Genomic DNA, 18,670 nt, shown 5'->3' on the forward strand with positions numbered 1-18,670 from the left:
CTTTGTACCTATAGTCAAGACATAGCTGAAAAGGTGATCTTCCCAGATTCTTTGCTTACTTGCAGGTTGTAAATTTAGATGCAAAGAATAGCTGCTGTAAAAGGAGAGCAATGAACTGATCAGCAGAGACTGCTTCTAGCATTATAACTGTGTCTGGAAGTCTCTTACTGAGATCCTTCCCTGATTGACTCGATCTAATTGAAAGCCTTTGATTAGCTAATTAACACCTGAGATCTAAATAGCAATGAACTTTACAGTAGCTCTAGTTCTTGAGAATTTTAAATTTGTTCCTATGGCTTTGGGGTATCAAGACAGGCTCTCACATATGCAAACCTTTCATCTTGCTTTTCTTTCCTTTTTTTTTTTGTTCTAGTGAAGACAAGCTCAGAAATCAGATTGAAATAGCAGTTACAATCCTAAAATTTTAGGCTGGATATCTGATTTGAGAATAGCTGTACGTCAAAATAAGGACTGAACTTTCTAGGCTATGTTAGCTTTACAGCTTTTTTAATTTTTTGTGTTAAATTTTACTGCAGTATTAAGTCAAAGAAGTTTTTTGTGCAGTCAGTTATACTCTGAAAATGTGTGCTTCCTAGAGTGAGTGGAGCTGAGACCTGTGAGAACTCTGAAAGCTCTTTTGAATTTAATGGCACTCAAGGAATTCTATTTGGATTGTCTTAATCAGTAGCAGTTGCACCAGAAGACAAGAAGATTGAACACAGTGTGTATGTCTAATTACATTTGTGTCATTTCATTGATTCTGGTTATGCTTGCTGTGTGCTATATGGGGCAGACTTTCTCGGTAAAGTTCTTTGAAAATGTTAGCAAGAAACTCAATTAAACTGACACAGCACAATGAAACAGCTTGAGACAAAAATATGAATCACTATTTACTTTTCTGAGATGCTTCCAACTTTCTGCTTGTGGAAATTCAGAAGATATGTTAGAATAGATAAGGTAGCATATTTTTGCATATATAAGAAAGAAAGAAATGTAAATACAGGAATACTTATTCACTTCATAATTTATTAACAAGTAGAACAGTATTTCTTTGACTTTGTCCCAGCCCCAAATTACTTCCACTTCATACAAAATAGCTTTCCAAGGTTTGTTTCATGTTTGATTGGTATTTCTTGCAATTTTAAATGCATCTACAAGAAATTATTACAGTGAAGCTGATTAAGGTTTGTTGAGGTTTTGCTATATGCCCTTGCTTAATAACTAACATACATTATAAATACATGAAATGGAGTAGAATACTACTTACTACTTAAAAACAATGTTTATTTTGGTTTAGTGTGGAGAAGTTCCACAGTGATTTGTGTATCCACACACATTCTGTGTATCATTCCCTTGGCAGCCCAGAGAAATTTCACTGTATATGTTTCCATCAAATATAGAAAACAGGCCTACATTTTCCAGTCTCTTGTCTGTCCTGGGGACTTCTGTCATGCAGTAAATACACAAGATTGTAAATCTCCTTCCATTTTATTTCATTCCTCAGTAATACATTTTTATGGATGTGAAAACTAAACACATTTTATGCTTCTTGTGCTGCCCAATATTTTGACTAAATATTTTGGTAATACTGGCCAGAAAGAGTCCTGGACAAAAGACTAAAACCCCAAAATATACATATCCATTAACAAGATATATATGGAGAATAAGAATGATTTATTGTAAATCCAGCATGCCACTGAATACCATTCCAAAGATAAATGAAGAATTTTAAAGTAATTAAATGTGAATGTGGCAGCATGAAATGAGGAAATATAATGTTATTGTGACTAGGAGACAGAAAAAAAAAAGCACCTTCTGTAGAAATGATTTTATGTATTAGTAGAAATTATTTTGAAACCTTATGGTTTTCAAAATAAATAAAGGTAGGTTAGGAAGGTTTACATTTGCCTTCCAAAAAACACAATTGAATCATATACCTATGACAGAGTAATGACAACTACCAGCCACTACATCTGTGGTTCCTCTTATTGAGGAAAAAGTTCTGCATAAAATAACTCTACATTTAAATGGAAGTGTCTAGAAAGATTTCGCTTTCCTTTGACGGAAGCCAGTATACTGTCTTGGATTGAGTGAGAGTACAGAACTACTAGAGAGAATTAAGCTCGAGGATGTGAGTTCCTTATTCTCCAGGGAATTAAAAAAATAAGAGCAAGCACGGAAAGAAGGCACGGAGAATTCCTAAATATGCCAGTACACAAGTGGGAAAAGTTGTGACTCAGGAGGACATTTTCCCGTGCTGATCTATAGATAAGGAAGTAGATGTTTCAAAGCTTTCAACAGAAACATGTAAACTTAAGGAACAGGGCTTCATTTTTGCACCTAGTCAGCTGCTTCCTGTGAAATCAATGAGATCTGAGTCATGGTGGTTGAAACTTCAATGAGTTCACAAAAGTTATGATTTTCTCTCTGTAGAGTGCCAAAGCAATGCCTAAATGTTGTATGGGTCTGAGTTCTGAGTTTAGTCCTGATTTGAACCTCACTTGAAATCAACTGGTATTTGAAATTTTTAATCTTCCCAGAAGAAGTAGATTAATTTCATCCTTCATCTCTAACTGTAAATGAAACAAGTGATTTTGTAGTTACCTTAGGCTTTTAAAGTGACAATATTTTCTCAAATGTTTGATCTTGTTAGTTCCTAAATGTTATGAAGAAATAAATACATTTTTATGAAAACATATTAAAGCACCACTACCAGAAAATAACTGTTCTCACAAGAAGAAAGGCTGAGCACATTAACTGATCTAACTAAAGCTTATGCAAAATAATAGTGAATATTACCCTTATTGCTTTTTAGAAACATAGATATTCTAATCCATTTAGTTTTCAAAAAGGTACTTTTGTGCAGTTGTTGGTTTTCAGTCTGCAGGCTGCACTACCTAATGAGTTGTTGTAATGCATGGGAGCAGTATTTTAAGTTGTTTCATCCATACAAATATTCTTGTCTTGTTTTTCACCTGTAGCCTAAAAGTGACAGGTATTAATATCATAGCACTTTTAGTATGTATTTTTCATTTCAGTGCATAACACTTACTTGGAGCCTGTTAATAATCATGATAGCAATTGATCAAAAAGAATTCTACCCGGGAGTACTACAAGTTTGTGTAGTTTTAGGGACAATCTATGTTTTATTTCCTTTATTGCAGGAAATAGACACACCAGCTTCATCTAGGCTTTCTGAGATAAAATCCTGAAGCATTACATAAAAATATGTTTCTCTATCAAAATAATATAATGGAAGGTCTCACTGAAACAAGAAAGTGATTTTTTTTTCTAAAAATGTTAAGAAAGTTCCACTCTGTCCTTCCCCCATCCTATGGAGCCTAACAATATTGCAGCAATACTAAACTGCTGGAGGTTGCTATAGAAGAGCAATCAAATAGTCACTGCTTTCCACACATTATATGCAATTATTTCAGTGGAGCTTGTCTTTCAAAAAAGTTTTCAGTTCTTTCACCACTGTATCGACCTTTGAATGCATTTAAATTACCTAGTTTCTTACCAGCACATACATTAGATATTAGGTACTTACAGGAAGCATGGGCTCATACAATGATAATTTGATAAAAATGTCATAGAAATACAGTATGGGATTGAAAAAAAAACCAAAACCAACGCTAGTTTCCTGTTGTGACTACCACTACTCACACCACTTTGTACAGTAATGCTACTTCTATCTGGAGATTCTACCTGCTGAGGGCAAGGACGGACAATATAGTTATGTAAGAAGATAGAATAACCGTAATATTTCTTTCAGAAATAATGATTAGCTTTAGATTTTCATTCTTTCAGAGACTTGACGTTGTAGTTAGAGAAGAGTTCACCAGAGTTTTGAAAGTAGCAGCATGATGGAAAGCAAAACTCTTCAGCTTTGGTCTGATTATATCTCTGAATTCCAGCGAAGGCAGACAGATTAATCTTCACGGATGTGAGAAAGAAGAATGTGCAACTGAGCTTTTAGAGACAGATGCAAAAATCACTTTGTGAAATTGCACCTACTGAACATTATAGGACTCCTATAGATGAGCCAGATAGTGAACTCATGCATAAATGTTTACCACTGTGTGATCTCAGTTAATCTATTTTTCTACCTTCTGTTTTAAATTGTGCATTCATAATAATTCACACACATGTTTTACAGATCTATGTTGCAGTATTCTGCATTAGCTGTCTTGCTTTTCTAAAATTCACTTTCTGGGAGTTATCTAAGTAGTGTAAATGTAAATTTAAAATGTTACACTTAAAGGAAAAATTTTGGAAACATTTTCATGTTAGTCCTATGTAACTATGTCATCATGTAACCTAAAATATCGTCTCTAAAATTAACTGACACATTACAGTAAATTATCCTCTGGGTGGGCGGAAATGAGTTCTATTAAAGCTAATGAAAATTGCACATCTGTAACACAAGATCATATCTCCAGAAGAGAAGCAGTGGAATAACTTTCTTTCAAATTTAAGCCTGATCACTGAACACTTTCTATTAGGGAGGCAAGCTCATTAAACTTGCGAGGGCTCTGAAAATTTTGTACTCTGACAAATTTTGATTCAGTAGCCTAGTTAAAATAGAGAGCAAATCAAATTAACTAAAGAATTAGATTATTTCGACATGGTTGGAGTCTGACACATCCTTCACATCCTTTCTTAAATTTAAAATAATCTGAACAAGTTGCCCCGAGTCTTCACAAAGAAGAATGACAATCTTAAGCTTAAGTTTCTGGTTTCAACATTTTAAGAAGTACTTCAGATACATTACATGCATATAAAATAATGGTTTGTAGTTTTAAAAGAAGGACAGAGAAGAAAAAAAGTGTTTCACTGCATAATTCTTTTTAGTCCCCTTTTCCAGACTGGAAAAAACAGGAACTAATGGAACTTGGTGGAGAACATTAAACTCCTCCAGCCAAATATTGCTAGGTTTGTCTTTACTGTGTTTTTTTTCCTTGTCAAGGAATAAAAATTCAATGATGCCTTTAGTACAAACGTGATTTTTGTGATGTTTTTGTTAAATACAAAAGGATTCTTGTCATTCTGTTGGACCTGCTCCTGGCAGGTATATTTATATTACAAAAATATGCTTCTCTCCATCCCCCTCATGATATTATGTACAGTGCTCAACCCCTCTTCATTCTCTTTCTCATACTCCAAGGTTAACTCTGAAATTGTTGAAGCACTGTTTTAGCCGGATAGGGAGACGAACTTAGGTCTTATGACTGGGTCTTGAATTAACTTCTAGACTTCTGAGGAATAAATTTACAACCCTTAGAGATTAATTTTGGCCTAAGATGACTTGTAAAATTAATGAAAGCCTATATATTTATTCACAATAAGATAAATGTTTCTCTTACTTTAAGTCTCAACAAATAAAGAGCTTATGACAGATGACATGAAAAATATTCTTTCTGACAACGTCTAGAGACAGCTTTCTGAATATGGGATTTCTTTATTACTGCATCTTGTTTATATTCATGATTACCACATCTGCAATTTTCCTAGTTTGGTATCCTCTTAGGGACGAACTCTCTAACTGGCACAGGCCACAGGTGAGATTCACCATTCAATATTCCTGTTATTAAGATTTCCATTGCCAAAGTCACTCACACACTGTATCTTCAGCAAAAAATGTATAGCATCTTGCCTTGAATAACAGAAGTGAACCACTTGGAAGGTGTTTCTCCTTCTTTCTGTCACTATTCTAGCTGTTTGATCCCGTGTCTGTAACATACACATAATTAAGCACAATATGTCAGAAATAGTGTCTGAGGTCAAACTGCAGGTCATTTGTTTTTAGTCTTTCCGTAATAATTTCTGGCACCTTGATATAATTAACCAGCTCAAAAAAGTGTAATTATCTATGTCTCTTCAAATCACAAGATATCGCTTTAGCAAAATTTACATGAAAGTATATATCCTTAAAAAAAAAAACCAAAACCAAAGACAACTGAAATACAAGGAAAAGAGGATGGATACATAACATAAGGGAAATATATTATTTTTTCCATCATACAGTTCTATCTTGCCTTTCTCTTATGTCTTCTCTTTTCTGTTCCTATAATGAGACAAATTTGGTGAGATGATTGTATTTGTTTCCATGGTCAGTCATTCTGGGATTATTTTTTAACTGTGAGAAAACAGGAATAAACCCCACAAGTATATTTTTACTGGAATAGTAAGGGTTTTTTTTTTTACTTATGTTTTTTGTATTATTCAGTTCTTAGAAATTTGGTAAAATCTTTAAGAGTAACCATGTAGTTTTAGAGTCTAAATCTTGTTGAAAATAAACAGAATTCAGGCTGCTACATTTTTAAATCACCTTTTAAACCAGAATTTAGACTCCGAAGTCCTGTAAATGTTTTCATATTTTACCACTTGTCTCTTCTGCAATATTAAACAAGTTTAACCAAAATAATTCAATATTGTATTTATTAAAAATCTAGTAAAAATACTTTCAGACATTTAAAAAAAAGTTCGTTAAATTTTCTAGTAACATTTTAACCTAAATCAGAATCATCGTTAAGAAGTATTTGAGCTTTTTGAAAACTCATCATTTTAAGTATGAATGCAAATACCACTCATTGTCAATGTTCATGACAACCGGATGACTGCTTTGTGTTATGTGCTCAAGATACTAAAAAAAAATAGAGGAAAGAAGATGTGCATTCAAAGGAAATACATAGTCCAGAATTAGAATTTTGGATCCTAAATGCTCCAACTAATCAGTTCTGCCTCATGTAGTGTCCTGAATAAGAGCACTGTGTATCTTTTTCAATATTCTTGTGCTTTACTAGATGAACTCAGGAAAAAACTCCACAGATGTACTTTATGATGTAATGCGTTGAAATTTATAATGTATAATAAATAGCAAATAATTAGACTATGAAGTTGTATGAAATTATAGTATATAATAAGTAGTGTACAATATATTTAGTATAAAATGTGTAGTATAGGATACAGATGACATATAACATACACGTGGCTTTTATATACATAAAAATACTTTAATATATTTATATGGCTACCTTTACTATATAGGATATAATACATAACAATCAGACTCATCCTTTAAAACTAGAAGCCATTTAAGTTTATAGCTACTGAGCAGGCTCACAAACTAAACATAGACATTACACAATTCAATATTATACCAGGCAAGACAAGTCTCAAGTGGTGGAGGAAATTTAGCTGCAATAGAGTCTTCAGCAACTATTGTTTCACCTTTTGCTTTGATTGAAACTCCTGGAATGTCAATGTTAAAACTGGTTTTCACTAGGGAGAAGCTATTATCCATTGAAAAGGATTTACCCGATCACACTAGTTTTCTATTCTTCTTTTTTCTGCCTTGAGCTCAAGGGGAAGAAAAGGAATTGTCTGGAGGAAAGTTACAACACAAAGTAACTTTCAGATTTCTATAACATGCTGTGGCTGCTCTCTGGCTGGCTACAGATCATGGAAGTTCCGATAAAGTCAGAATTGCAGTAAAATAAACAAGTTGTTTCTAGTGATTTTTTCATGACCATAACTTGCTATGTTTTCATCACTATAGTATTTCATAAAAAAGTCTTTTGAATGTGTTCCCTTACTGAAGACTACATAGGTGAAGTGTATGTTTTTCATAAAGTACCTACAATGAGGTAGGGATACAAATATTTATGGAGAATGGAAAGCAAAGTGCATATAGTTTAAATGCTGAAATAAACTAAAGAGGAATACACAAAAGCTCGCTCTCAAAATATGCACAGTTTTTCATAAATTCTCACTTGGGTATTCATACCAAATATCTGAGCATGCAAAAAACAGAGGAGTAGTATTCTGATTTATCTTTTACTCATTCCTATAAATTTCATATTTTTGATGTTAGCCTTATCTACCCTTCATGAAATATTGTTATTCAAGCTTTGAGGCCTCTAGATATGTTGTTTATTCTTGATTATGAAGTTAGATGAGAAGAAAAAAACACTTACTTTATAAGATACCATTTTATAGCAGTGGGTTTATTTACTGCTTTGATAAATACCTGAAAAATATCAAAAATTAATTTAAAAAAACCCTTGAAACATGAGCTCTCATCTTATTTTATGTGGATATGTTACTTGTGTCAAATGTACAGACCTATTATTATTATGGCTGCAATATTATACTCTGGTAGTACTATTTTAACAGGTGCATAGAATCATAGAAGCATAGAATGGTTTGGGTTGGAAGGGACCTCAAAGATCATCTAGTTCCAACCCCCTGCCATGGGCAGGGACATCTTCCACTACATCAGGTTGCCCAAAGCCTCATCCAACCTGGCCTTGAACACTTCCAGGCATGGGGCATCCACAACTTCTCTGGGCAACCTGTTCCAGTACCTCACCACCCTCAAGAATTTCTTCCTTAGATCTAATCAAAATCTATCCTCTTTTAGTATAAGCCATTACCCCTTGTCCTATGACTACAAGCCCTTGTAAAAAGTCCCTCTCCAGCTTTCTTGTAGATGCCCTTTAAGTTCTGGAAGGCTGCAAGAAGGTCTCCCTGGAACCTACTCTTCCCCAACTCTCTCAGCCTATCTGCATAGGAGAGGTGTTCCAGCTCTTGAATCATCTTCATGGCACTCCAGCAGCTCCGTGTCCTTCTTGTGTTGGGGATCCCAGAGCTGGACACAGTACTCCAGGTGGGGTCTCACGAGAGCAGAGTAGAGGGGCGGAATCAATTCTCTTGACCTGCTGGCCATGCTAAGAAACAACGGTGTTCTTAGCTGTAATACACTGTTCTTTGCAAAGATACTGAATTGAGTAAAACTCATCTTGTGGGGTTTTCCAAAGCTATAATCAGTGGTATTTTTTCAGTACCAAAAATTTATATTTCACAATTGATTTGTTAATTTCAACAATTTGTATTTATCACATCTGGCTATCTTGTTATATTAAAATAAAAAACGACTATGTCTGTTGAAATACAAATTTTGCTATCACCTTCAAAAGCAGAAGGATAATGGCCTCAATGATCCAGTTTCTGTTCTTAGTGACATTGATATAAATCAAAAACAACTTGAAGTAAATCCAGTGTAATTAGAATACCCATATGGCTCTGCATGCTTAAACATCTTTAATGTTTACAAGTCTCCTCAAGGTATCTTGCTGAGTTATGATTTTTAAGTTTGAAGGTTCTGACTGCTTTCACACCTAGTATGTCAAAATAACTTTGAAAAAGTTAAATATTTCTTAAATGGATCTAAGTCTGTAAAAATAAGGGTGATACTAAGTACCAACCTCTGGTTTATTCTGTTTTTCATGAGGGTTTTACTGACTGTCCAAATGCTCATCTGAAACTTGTCACTCATAGACATTTGTGGTTTTCTTGGGGTACAGAAACAGCTGAGCCACTTAAAGGAACTCTTTTCTTTACTGTTAGTGACCTCCTTCTCCTCATCTCTGCAAATTGAGAGGAGTGCAGATGGAGTAGCAGATGCAGTCAGTATATGAAGCAGAAAAACGTGCTTCAGCACTAGTCAGCATCAGGAGTCTGAAGCATTGAGAGAGGTCTCCATTCAAAATGTTTGAAGCTTTTAAATAGGCACTGAAGAGAAACAGAAAAGTGTCTATATTCTAGCACTTTGGCAACTCTTCAGATGATAATGTTCACATGCAAGATAAGTTCCATATGAAAATATTTCAGAATATTTCTTCTTCACTCCTATTTTTGCAGCAAAGCTGTTGCACACTTTAAAATACCATTGTTATCCTTTGATATCTTTTAGTTTCCACTTTATTGCCTTTTGTTTACTCTTAGATTTTCTAAATCCCACTATTTTTCCTTTTTAGGTTCTGACATCATTTAGTGAAAGAGAACAATTGCACATTATGCAGTGCCTTCACTACAAGCAAAAGGCACCCAAAGTCACACAAGCCTTAGACTTAAGGTTGATGGCCTTTAGGGAAGATTGCTTTGCATTATTTTTTAAATGACATTGTTGGGATGTTGCCTTCCAAGACAAGTTTAAAAATAATCAACTTGTGTAAAGAATTAGCATGGGAATGGGAGGAAGAGAGACAGGCCCTGCTGTCATTAGTGATGAACATCACCTTACTTAAAAAGTAATATTGACTTTCCCTGAAGTACAACTCAAGAGTATGTATATCTGGTTCTAAGTGCTTTTTGCGAACTTCTTCCAACTGTTTTTTTGCTAGCAAAGATATTTTTTCTTTTTTTTTTGTTACATCCATTTCTGCTTTTATACCTTATTCCTTTTCTCCTTATTTTGACTGAGATTTTTCCCCCTTTTTCCTCCAGTGTTATGGCACACTAATGCCATCTCCACCAGAAAATACTGGGAGAAAAGTTGCTCTTACAGACACCTTCATATATTACTCTGAAGTTTTACAACTCATCAAGCATCTTAGTTCATTTTCTGCTGATAGTGTACAAATGTCTGCCAAAAACATTCTTTCTGTGTTGAGTAATGATAAATTTGGATTCCAGTCTTTCAAACTCCTGCTAAAAATAAGCAGAGTGAACATCTGTGACAAGTAGGTAATTTTTAATAATATCAGACAGTTTCTTTCTGTAGAGAACCACTACTCTCTCATCTCTAATCAACCTTCTCTGCTGTAACAGCAGCTGCCAATTAGGGATGTTGTCTCTTGGCAGAGTGCTCAACCCACACTTAATTTATTTTAAATGTGTTGTGTTTCTCTATGGAAGGTGAAGGGTGTTTTTCGGTATTTTATGCCATCAGAGGCTCATGTCTGTTATACAAAGTGGTGAGATACTCTCAGATCACAGTGGAGTACTTACAGATTCAAGCAGAGTTTCTCAGGGGACAAATCCTCTCGTCTAAGCTCCTTACAATGTTAAAGAAAGAGGAATACTTAATTTTCCTTTTTTTTTTTTTTTTTCTGATATAGCAGAAACCACATTGCATTCACCAGAAAGACTCACTGATTTCCATGGGAACTTTCTGTCTGTTATTACTAAACATATTGATCTAAAAGTTAGCTAGTTGTGTTAGCTCCCCAGTAAATAGGGGAAAAAAAAGGAGAATTCTATGGAGAATCATCCTAATTTAGACTACAAGATATGAAGGGGTGCATCTATTAATGTAAATATATCTTTTTTGTTGCTGTTGAATTTTAGCTGTGTATTTTAGAGAATATAGAAGCAAGCCTTGGAATATTTAGACCACATTTTATTGAATATCTTCCCTTTGCCTGCAACTCTCCTTTTCCACATGCAAACACACATATACAAATTCATCATAATAAATTTCAAGAAATCATTGAAGCTTTGGAGGTTTGATTCAAATTAAATATTTCTGGAGGTAATAACATTAGGCAATTTTAAGGCCTATCTTCTGTTGATCAGATATTAAAATTCTTGCAGTGAACGAAATCTACCCCCTTCCTCCTTGTGATTATTCTCCATTTAATAACTCTTTGAGTTTTATTACTAAAAGCAAGCTAAAACCAAAGCATGTTGAATAATTTGATAACCGGACTAACAGAAACTGGTGAAGGCAAAGATGTTTTTTTTGTAAGAAACTTCCATCTTCCTTTAGTGATGTGAGAAATGGAATGATTAAATAACAACTCTTGCTACCTGCAAATAGGCCATTAAAACTGGCCTGTAAATTAGGCAATATGTTCCTCATCTTCACAAAGTATGAAGCTTGAAAAGACCATCAACCAATACTTAAAGAGACTGTACAGTTCTCATGCTATTTTGATTCTAGACTTTTGTTTGGCTTAAGAATCACATTCATGGCTGCAAGAATGTCTGGATAATTAAGAGACTTGGAAAAATCTCGTCTCATGGGAGTTTAAACAGTATTTAGCTTATTTTGTTGATGAACAGGACTTTTTCTCAAAAGAACAAAAGACAAAAACTCATAACAAGAACAGTATAAAACTAAGGTATTTAAACACTCCCATAATTAACTTATGACTTGAACTTCAATTTAGAAAACCATGAGGGTTTTTTTTTTATATAAAGTTATATCTGACTAATTTAATTGCTAATTGATGGATTACTAAATTTGCCTCACAATCTAAGGAATCAGCAGCCTGACGAATGGTATAATAAAATAATTATTTGTATAAATATATATATGTAAGCATGTGCGAACATGCATACATACATAAAATTTAGTTAAATTTCCCCTTCTCTGAAAAAAAAAGGAAGCCGGCAAAACTTCTACAGCGTTTATGTTAAAACTTTATAGTACTTGTGCAGTATTGTCATTCCAGTCTGTATCAGACAGTGTAATATGTGTGGAGTTCATTATTTTGGTAATATCCATGCTTTGTACAACCTTTTCTAAAGAGATACAAATAGAAAGAACAAAAGAGAGAAAGAGAAACAATGAGAAATAACTGAATGTGAAGAAATAAAATACAGAAGAAACACAGAACAGTGAAAAAATGGGAGAGAGAAAGGTGAAAAAAAAGAGCATATGGAAATTTTGGCTTTTAACAAAATGATCGATAAGTGTTGAAATAGTTTCTCTTCAAGCTGTATCATTTCCTGGAAATGCCACAAGGCATAGGCATGGTTATCAAGATGATAGATCTTTTCTTCCCCTAGGCTTGAAGCAAGAACATTTTATTTCACAGGACCACTGAACTTTTGGAATTTCACTGTGGCTGTTGATGCTTTCCTCTTCTGTTTAGTAGAGACTTGTAATCTATAAAGCAGTCTTGCTCCTGGAAAGTGTTTTCCTCTACCAGTTCTCTACTTGAATCACAGTAGTGAGCTTCTTGCTTGATACTTTCGAGAACAATAAACATTGCATACTGGGTAATTCTGAAAAATTCAATACTTCATTTTCAGAGCTCCTTTAAGATTGGATCTCGGGGAAATCCTTGACTTCATGTTGTAACACATCTTCATGATGACTTATTATTGCTCTGCTATGAAGATAGGCTGAGAGAGTTGGGGCTGTTCAGCCTGGAGAAGAGAAGGCTCCGCAGTGATCTTATAGCAGCTTTTCAGTACCTAAAGGGGGCCTACAGGAAAGCTGGAGAGGGACTTTTTCCAAGGGCGTGTAGTGATAGGACAAGAAGTCATGGATTTAAACTGAAAGAGGGTAGATTTAGGTTAGATATAAGAAAGAAATTCTTTACATTGAGGGTGGTGAGGTACTGGAACAAGTTGCCCAGAGAAGTTGTGGATGCCCCATCCCTGGAGGTGTTCAAGGCCAGGTTGGATGAGGCTTTGAGCAACCTGGTGTAGTGGAGGATTTCCCTGCCCATGGCAGGGGGGTTGGAACTAGATGATCTTTGAGGTCCCTTCCAACCCTAACCATTCTATGCTTCTATGATTCTATTATTATATTATTTTGCTATTTCATTTTGTGACTCAACTTTTCCCAATTATGCCAACTGAACATGGAGCTTGTTTACCCTGTTTGACATGCTCGGATTCTTCCTCAGTGGATAATCATCAGAATGCCTCTGATAAACTGTGATAGATAAGTTAGAAATAGCAAGCTCATACGAAATAATACACATTTTATCTTTAAATCTTTTAATGTTGTTTTGTGTCAGATCAACTATTCTCATTAATTCTACCAAATACAATTAGCTGCCTTTTTACGGAGTATAATTTTAATACTGCTATAGTATTAAAGAGAGCTGTGGAATTCAATATTTTCTCTCACCAAATAATTCTTGTTTAATGTACTATTGAAAGACAAATGTCCCTCTGATAGACAAGAGGGGATCAGAAGAGAACGTTTTTTTGGTCATATACCCTGAACCAGGTCAGATTCCTACACCAAGCTGCTCTCAAAAGTATTGAGATCTCCACTGGCTATTGACAGCATCTAAGACAACTCTCCTGACCCTAAAGCATTCTGTTTCCTCTGCCAGTAGCTCTACCTCTTCATCTTGCCCCTTTCTGCCTTGTCTTTGCTGCATGTCTCTGTGTTCAGGAGCCTGCAATTGTGGCATAGTCTTGTTGCAATCAGAGGACAATAATGTAGTATATATGTACGTGCACGCATATACACTCACATACAAATGTGATATATAGGCAGTATTTGATCCTCATCAATTTGTCAGATTCTAGGATTCAAAAAAAAAAAAATTAAGGTATTGGCTTTTTTGCTCCAATCCATGACAGGAAAAAGCATTTGAAATTTCAAAAATGACCCCGGGATAGAAACAAACATCTCCTGCTCAGCTCCAGACTTTCTCCTTTTTCCTTTCTTTCCTTAAGCGTATCTTATAGTGTACTGGTCTCAGGAAAATTGCAGTGATCTGTAGTTACTGTGTATTTGACCTTCTCTTTGAACTCTTGTAGGGATGTTATCAAACAGAAATATGGTTCAGTAACTAGAGATGTTTCTAGCAGATTCCTCCTTAAGAGTATTTGAGATTAAACCAACCATTTTTAAAAAATGAGAAATATTTTCCCAGTGACGCTCAACAATTTTTTGTGCTGGACTCATTAAGTAACAGAAATTTCCAAGTTATCACCTAATCCACTTCAACAGTTCAACAAAGCTCTGAGAGGTTAGCGTAGAAAATACATTAACAATAGAAACAGTTGTCTGGTTTCTTTTTTTTTTTCTTTCTTTTTAAGGTATCTACTTTCTTTATTTGTTTAAATGTTGCACATCTTCAGAAAGATAATTTTTTTTTGAGGAAAAAAGTTACAACTATATTTTTTGAAGTAAATCAAAGTTTTGATGTAGTGGTAGATATAAGAAAAACTCATAGTAACTCAGCTTCATGTCAACAGACTTTTGGGGTTTTTTACTGAAATATGCTAACTGTAAAGTCTGTGGTCACATAGCATCTGCAGATTTAAAGGTAAACTTTCGTCTGCCTACAGGCAGATTCCGTAATCCAGACCTAGTCGGGAGGAATGGTGCCCTTAGGCTTTAAAACTAAGGTATTCAGTATGACAACTGTAGCACCTCTGAGTTCAGCAAAGTATCTATCTCTGTCCTCATAATCCCTTCTTTTTCCCCTATAGTTGTTAAAATTTGTCAGAATTTGGCTGTTAAAAGTTACAAAATAATTTGCATAAACTGAGCATGTTCCGGAGCCACAGAGTGAAATTCGTGTAAAGGGAATGCAGCACAGATGCAACAGCACCCTTCATTCCACCTCATGACAAAAGACTGGGCAATGGATAGACCCAATGGATTGAGATACACAGGACCATCTTTGTTTTCATAATCCCGATTCTTATCAGTGCTTTCATTCATAATTTCCAATATTTTCTACTGAAAAATGAAAGTGCTGATTTACAGATGCTGGACTGCAGCAGAGGGATTTTTCTAAAAATTTCCAGCATTGAAAATGATTGATCTCATTTTTTTTCACCCAGCTCCAAATTCAATAAATAAACAAGAAAACATTCAATAAAGAAAAAATATTTACCAAGATGAGATGTTTGTGGCACTTTATTTCACACTTCAGTCACCAGGCAACTGCTTATTTCAGATATTGGGATTAGAACTTGCACAGTTTGGCACAAAAATATAGACTGCTAACCAGAAGGGAAGACATCTATCTCCATGAGCTGGACTAATCAAGAAAACTGCTTTGTATGAGGTAGTCTGACATGGGTATACTAAAGTAAAGGGTAGTGGTCCACGTTCATCCATCATATAAAAGTCAACCTTCATGAGACAAGCTCAGTGATTGAAAAAGGGTCCTTTTTTATGCCATACAAAGTTTTTATTTGGAATTTATAGCTTTTACTTCTCACCTTCTCTGTGTGAACTTATCACCCCTTTCATGGCAAGTAAATCACTGAAGAATAATGGATGGGAAGTTGCCCACAGGTACCTTGCATTTTGTGACATATCCAGTGAAATACTCTGTATATAATTAGATTAAAATAACTTCCCAATTTTTCTTTTGATTTTTAATCACCTTTTAAAATCATGTATACTACCTTTTGCTTCCCTGAGATGCGAACAAACAAGTTTAAGGATATACCTAAAATAAGGCCTGCAGATGCCATCTCCTCTTTCAGCAGAGAATTTACAAAGGCAAGGTCTGACAGCTCTATGAAATAGCTATTCAGACTAGAAGTATTACCTGAAATCCTGCAAGTAGGAGTATATTATTATAAGGGGTCCTTGAATGAACAACTCACTCCAGCCAAAATATAACTAGATTGGATGTAGCTTCTGCCAGACTGAAGACATTGAAAGGGTGGTGGAGCAACATCAAGGTTGTCTCAGTAGTATGACATAATTCCACTTATCCTTTGTTTGTCATGTGGTATCACATCCTTTTCCTACAAAAATGCATGGGCTAGGCAAGATTATTGGGTCAAAATTCAGAATTTAGTTGGAAGAGTTCAGGTAAGAGTTCATCATCACATTTCTCAAATGAAGAGTTCTTGGTTTGGACAATTTTTGCCTTAGGGTCCAGGAGAAGACATCACAAAATTTACCAAGAGAATCAGCATTCGAAATTAAAGACTGAGGCTAAAAACACAACGCCACTTCATGCTTTGTCTGATTAAAAATGCATTTCACAATTGTAGCACAATATAACTCTGCATGCATACATACTACTACCACTGAGCAAAGAATATCAAATCACTTGATGTGATTGCTTACTATTTCAGGACGTGATCCAAAATTATATGATACTATTGGATTATTCATATTTGCCTGGTAGATATTTTAAATTTGTAAGTTCTTTGAAAGAAACAAAATTTGACCATCATTGTGCTAAGTTTTAAAAGGCAAAAAAAGTCTGCATTTCAGTCAGTGACTGTATCTAAATGTACACATCCTTCAAAAAAATATATGCTTCCTTTAAAGATGTCCTTTAAAAATAAAACACTCAGCTAAATTCATAACTGAATTGAATTGTTGAAGTAAATACTTTAGTATGTCTTGGTGTAAAGAATGATAAGGAATGCTATAGAAGTTTCAGCTATTGTTTCTTAAATTGCTTCTTGACAGTAAGATCCTGGCTTTTGTATGATTGGTAAAAGCCCAATGATTTCAAATGAAAAATTTTGAATCTCAAACTAGAGTATGCTTTTTACAGTCTTGGCCCACAAACATATTTCTATTGTTTCAATGTAAGAATTTAAAATTAAATATGTGTAACAGAAATAATGATCAGTGATAAACGGTGTCATGATGAGATGCCATTGGCCAGGAAATAACTTGTACCTGCATGTTCCAGACTCTGAAATATCACTCGCATCCCGCTGGGACAAGAGAAGAAACACTGATCCAACAAAGAAATCTACTAACTACCTTCTTGTACCTATTTATTTTCAACAACCACAAGTATTTAATCAAAAATTTTTATTTTGCCCTTTTAAAATATTACTAGTCTGTGACTACAATTCACTACCATATAAAATGTAAATCTCTTTATTTCCACAGAATCACAATTTTGGATTAATTTCAGAAGTTACAGCTCTTACCCATGAGCTGCCTTTTTTTTTTTTTTTACACTGCCAAGAACAAAAAGAAACAAATAAAATAAAAAAATAATGAGTACTTCTGAAAGCTTACCATACAAAATTCAGAGGGTCTATGAGTGGTGATACCACTGTAACTTAGAAGATCTAATATCACAAATTTTATCATTTTTGTTATGTATGGCTGTGGCAGAACAGAATTTATGAAACAGGTATTCAAAAAGAGTCTGCCTCCTATATCTGTGAGCCACAGGGCTTAAAAGGCATTTTGATGAATTAATGGTTTACTTATGAAGTAAATAACATGCACAAATAGCTTTCCAATCTTAGACTCCAGTTACAGGTTGACTTCAAGTAAATTTTTCTCTATAGGAGAAATACAGTATATTGTAAATGTGTGTTATTAACAATTCCTTTCTGCTGGACACAAAGTTTTTTTATGCTGATAGCCAGATCATTATTTGTTTAAGTTTAATGTGTTCTGCCTGGAGACTATGAAGTTTTTGAAAGAGAAAGAAAATGTCCCTTGACCTTCCTGTTCTTTCTAGCATCCATGAAACTCTAAATCATCAAACATAACTCCCTTCTTAGTCCAAATGACGGACTAAACTCAATGTTTTAGACTATTGAGCTTGACAACATTATTAGTCAGATTCAGTTGGGGTATTTTTATCTGGATGAGATTTACTATATATGAGGCTTATGCACTATTTGAATCTGACCCTAAGACTTTTTCTAAAGATTAGGCTTTATGTAGAACTGATTTTCATGCATTTGTACATTGTTGAAAGCCATTATTCATGTTGGACGAATGAACAATTTTATAGACATATTCATATCCACAGGTTTCTTATGTAAATTACTGACAGTGTGAACATCCACTGAATAGTCAAAACTCAAGCTGTATGAACAGCTGCCTAAGTCACCTTGCAGTGTTCTTCTTCCCTGACCAATTCATCAAATCTTTACAATGAAGAGGAAATGAGAGTGAAGAAAAAAGATTACTGAATCCTTCAGGGAGTAAAATAGAACACTTAAAAGGGAGTTATGTAAGATGAATGAGTATAAATATATATATATATATATTTAGGGCACTTAAAATCTTTTCTGTTCTTCTGTACAATGTAGTTGCCTGCACATGTAAGCCTCAGGGATAAATTCTTAGGTCTATTAACTGGGTTTATTGACGAGCTTGAAATTTTACCTTTTCTGTTTCTTCCATCCGATTTCTGCTGGCAAACTGTAGTTATTTAAAACTGCAGTT

The sequence above is a fragment of the Tauraco erythrolophus genome, chromosome 5, assembly GCF_009769465.1.
Source record: "Tauraco erythrolophus isolate bTauEry1 chromosome 5, bTauEry1.pri, whole genome shotgun sequence".
NCBI classification, from domain to species: Eukaryota; Metazoa; Chordata; class Aves; order Musophagiformes; family Musophagidae; genus Tauraco; species Tauraco erythrolophus.